At 52.9% G+C, this 4,778-nt stretch overlaps 1 long non-coding RNA gene across 1 annotated transcript; it reads right to left on the bottom strand.

The window, feature by feature from the left end:
* Positions 1-3,038: 3,038 nt before the first annotated feature.
* LOC106728139 lies at positions 3,039-4,772 on the bottom strand. The gene is made up of 3 exons (XR_001364398.1): positions 4,558-4,772; positions 4,245-4,352; positions 3,039-3,639 (listed from the first exon to the last, which is right to left on the bottom strand). It is a non-coding gene; the product is annotated as an uncharacterized LOC106728139 (long non-coding RNA).
* Positions 4,773-4,778: the final 6 nt, after the last annotated feature.

Genomic DNA, 4,778 nt, shown 5'->3' with positions numbered 1-4,778 from the left:
GCCCAGGGGCGAGGAGGCAGCAGCATCCGCGGGCCTGGGCTGGAAGACCAGCGAGGTGGGCCCGAGCTGCCCAGCGCCCGAGAGGCCTCCACCTGAGCGGGTCCTGGAGACGGGACTCAGGGTCGCTCGGTGGCCGAGGGGGAACTTTACAAAGGAATCAGAAACGCAGGCGAACTTGCCTGGACGTGACAAGGTGTAAGGGCTGGACGCAGAGGGTGCCCCACCTGCCACCTTGAAACAGCCACTGTGTCCTGCTGTACTCTTCTCTTTAATCATTTCCAGCACATTTCTCATAACAGCACTCCTCCAGTTCTTCAAAGAAAGGATTATGACCCCAATTTACACACAGCTGAGCACGTTAGCCATTCTGAGGGAGTGGCTCTACTCTTCATTTTATAAAGAGCGGGTCAGGCTAAAAATGAAGAAGAAGTCATCCAATCTCATTCCCTCTGCCATCTCCAGCAAAGGAATAAAAGTGAAAGCCATTAATATAAGGAGACACAAAAATAACAGTAAATGGAACTCAGGGGGACTCCAAAGCTCCTCATCATTAAGTCTGAAACTGAAATATTAAAATATTCATGAGATGAAGGAGGCCCTTTAATAAGGCAGCTGGATAATCATTCTGAAACAATAGGAAAGTATTCAACCGCGTCCCTTCTTGCCCCCCTGGCGCGCGGGAGAGGCCGTGGCGGACAGCGGCCCGCTAGCCACTTGGAGGCTTTTGTTGCTCCTCCCCGGGCTGAAAGGGGGTTTTGTGATGCGGGACAGATAAAAATGAGCAGCATCATATTGTTTGACAGAGTGATCCCATATGATGAAGTGTCGGCTCGGAAGGGGGTGAAAATGGTGAATTCCTAAAAACCCAACCCTCGGCTCCTCCGCGGGCAGCCCGTAGCCTGGAGGGACCCAGCGGACAGCCGGGCCGGGCCGCCTCGCACCAAACCGTGTCGGAAAGATGCGAGCTTTCAATGCCAAGTCATTTTTAAGCCCCAATCTTGCCTGAGACCTTTCTCCTCGAGGATGAAAAGAACAATTTTCTAGAGAAAGGCTCGTTTTGATTAAATCTGACATGCTGCTGATAACTCCATGCTAATGTGAAATAATTAACATAATAGCCATAATTAAAAGCACGCTAACAATACCATAAATTTATCACACAATTTTACTAGCTTTCTGCCCCTAACTGCTCTCTCATCGTTAATTAAACGTGTTGCCTTTTACAGAATGGATGTTTATACATTTCCAATATAAATAAATTCAAACCCATCCTCTCTCTCTCCTCTCTCTCTCTCCTCCTTTCCCTTTGGTCTCTGGCCATTCACAGGAACTTCTTGGCAGGGGCCCTGAGTGGCAGACACCTTGAAAATAAATGAAGTTTTGAGATGCAAATCTAAACAAGAACATTAAATTAGCCTTTTCTCCCCCACCCCGAAGAGATCTGGAGAGGCATACAAAGCTGGTGGGGAGTGAGTTGAAAATCCCACTGACGTGAAAATAGAAATAATCTGGGTGGGTTGGGGACCTGGGTATCAGCTCAGCCCTTCCCACCTCCCTCGGTGGCGGCCACCCAGGCAGACGCTGATCGTAGCTAAACAAACCTATGAAGATTGTCAAGTAGGAGCCGACTTCGGTTCTTGGGGGACAGGAAGCGGGGTACATTCCAAATGGGCTCCACCCACGTTTTGTTTCCTCTGCTATCGAGGGTGGCTCCTCCCGGTGGCGGACGCCCCCCTCACTGCGCAGAACCTGGTCCCATCTCCCGGATTCTAAGAAAAGCGCAGCCGCGTGAGGGCATGATTCTATCTCACTTTCGCCAACGATTTATTCAAGCCATTGGCATAGTCTCTGACCTCGAGGAGGAGGAAGGGGACACCTGAGTTTCCTCCCTCCTGGCGAGCGTTAGGTGGGCCATTCCCGCCTCCAGCACTCTGGCCGTGCCCCTCCTTTGTGTTGACCACTTACGAATCCAAACGGAGTTACAATTAATTTCCCCTTCAGCTTCATAAATTGTTCCACTTCTCCCCTCTCCATTTCATCCCGGAGAACGCACACAAAATCTCCCCTCCCCCGAGGTGTCTCAATTTCCTTCCAATCGATCTGGACTTCACGTTTCGTGTTTCCTGTAGCTAGAACCCTGCCCCCCTCCACCACCATCGCCAACCCCGTCCCCGACGGCCCCCGTCCGGGTGGCCACCACCCAGCTGGATACCATGGACTCTGCCCGCCCCAAAGAAACCTCATGCCTTTCTCCTTTGGCTGAGCCGTTTCAAACATTTGAACAGGTGAGACAGCTCGCTTCCATCTTCTTTAAATCCCTCCTGGGAAGTTTGCTTGTGGCCCAAGTAGTCACTCCCATAGTATGTGTGTGCACTCCTCTTGCTCTCTCCCCCCAGTAACCCTCTACAACTCAGAAAATATTTATCGACATTTCACCCCCTCCCCAATATTTCCATTCCCTCTATCACATTTTTCTTCTCCCACTATTATGTCACTTTCTCTCTGTATCTGTCTCGCTTCTTTCATCTCACTTTACCCTAAGTTTGGCGGTAACTGACGACTTGTGGGCATTTAGCTGCAAAATGCAATTATTTAGCAAACAGGATTTACTGAGCCTGGAATGGAGTCGGCCTAGGGCAGGACCCTGCTCAATGTCAGGCTCCCGCCCAGGCCCTTCCGCCTTCTTCCCACCTGAGCTGCTCCTTCGCCTCCTTCCCTCCCCGGAGGTTGCGGGCTGGCGCTACTGTCCTCCCGGAAGGAGGGAAGCCGCGGCCGGTTTCCCAGCCGAGAGTGGTAGCGGGAAAGCAATCGATATTAAGCGGATGGGCCGGTGCGGGCGCCAGACGTAGGGGCTGCAGCCCGTCGGTCCTGCACGTCTCATCATTTAGCTAATCGAGTCGAAAAGTTTCTGTAAGGGCCAGACCCAGCATCAGATGGTAACACTGATTGAACAAGAGATTAGCACAATAGATCTCTAACCGAGGGGAAGCGTTGCTTTTCACGCTACGCACCGTAATTAATGGTATGAATCAATTAATTTGACTTTTATTGTGTCGAAGGAAAAAAGCGCAACAAATGGGACTGGCGGCTGGGAGTTGTTCAGCCCCCGCTTTCCCCCAGGGAGGTTACAAAGAGGCACCGGGGAATGGACGGTTCCGGCTAGGTCTTGGCCGGGGAGGTGAGAGGCAGCGACCAGCATCGTCCAGGGAATCCTGAGAGCCAGCCCGGGCGGGACAGCGGAATCCAAATTAGGCTCATTGAGACGCTACCTCCAGAAGACTGCGGAGGGCGGCCCCCGAAGCCGCCACCCTCCCGTGCGCGCACACACACACGTGCACTGGTTCACGCCGGCCCAGCCTCCTAGGCGCACGGTGGCTTGCGCTGCGGCGGCCCCAGCCAACCACTGGGGCTGGGTACCCACGCCGAGGAAAAGGAATTTTTGAATTTGTAAATTTCGGTTTCCTTTTTTGTCCTTCCGAACTTCCTGTTGTGATGTCTGGGTTACTCGGACAGTTGCAGCCACGACCTCTGCATCTGTGGGCAGCGGGCAGCCAGCTCACACTCTGGCCGGTTTCGCGGGAGGCTGTTTTGATGGCATTGTAAACGGCTCGAAAGCCTGCGGACCACAAAGCTGTGCAGCTGGGAAGTCAACGCAAGAGAAGCATTTTAGAGTCAGGTGCAACCGGGGGGGTCATTCAGGTGCAGGAAAACTTGGATGGAGCAACCGCCCCCACTCTCCCCCCAGCCCCAACCTGGAAAGTCCTGCGAAGTGGGGAGCCAATGGGTTAGTGTTACAAACCCAGGAAATTATCGAATGGAGATGAGAGTCAATCTGTGTGATAAACTGCCAATAATGAAGTAAGTTTACCGATTGGGGTGGGGTGGGTGTCTAGGCCAAGGAAAGAGAGGGGGTCGTCGGTGAGCGAGACAGATTGAGGGAATCAGAATACCACTGTCCACCAGGAATTTAATCGGTTTCCTAGTGTGTCCTGTAAATATTTCACTAATTATTTGTCCTCGCACCTCCTCCCTTTTTGCTCTTTCCTCTGATGAGACCGGCATTCCCCTCTCAGGCCTTAGCGGACAGTCTGGGTTGGTTTCCAGGAGCCCACCACAGCCCGCAAGCTAGGAGACGGCCTAAAAATGCAGGAGGGAAGAGGTGGCGCGTCGCGGATTCACCGCTCAGAAGCACTATTCGGAAGTGCAAGGTCCACGCGCCCCAAGTAACGCCCCAGTTCTCCTACCATCACTGTCTTTCCTTGCCAGACACACTCGGCGTGCACGGTCCGCATCCTCCACCTGTCCTGCTGCTGACTGCCGAGGAAGTTACATCTTGGAAGGTTTCTCTAAGTCTTAAGAGGAAAGAATCCGCGTTAGTTAGCAGCAACTGAGAGCCTAGCCCGCCGTCAAGCCCCAGGCCACCCCCGCTCCCAGGAGGCTGGGCCCAGCCAGCGGGGAAGTCACACCACCGGCTCCCGGCCGTCTAGTGCCGTCCCAGCCCGGACGCGGCATCTAATCTAAAGGCCCAAAGTCTCTTCCCAGTCCCACTCAACTTACCCAGGCCGCTGCCAATCCCGGCTCCTTCCCCGGCACTTCATTTCCGATTTTTTTTCCCCACATGCTAAGTTGTTTAACAACTCGGGAGCAGCTAGTTATGGCTTCTTTATTTATAGGTTCCCTGTTATTTTACGTCGTTTTTATTTCACTCGGCAACTATTCTAATAGATTAATCAATAGCCATTTTCTGACCTTCGGGAACCCCAGCTGAGGCCGTCTGG

The sequence above is a fragment of the Myotis brandtii genome, unplaced genomic scaffold, assembly GCF_000412655.1.
Source record: "Myotis brandtii unplaced genomic scaffold, ASM41265v1 scaffold540, whole genome shotgun sequence".
Lineage (NCBI taxonomy): Eukaryota > Metazoa > Chordata > Mammalia > Chiroptera > Vespertilionidae > Myotis > Myotis brandtii.
This window is presented reverse-complemented; position numbering and strand designations above follow the sequence as displayed.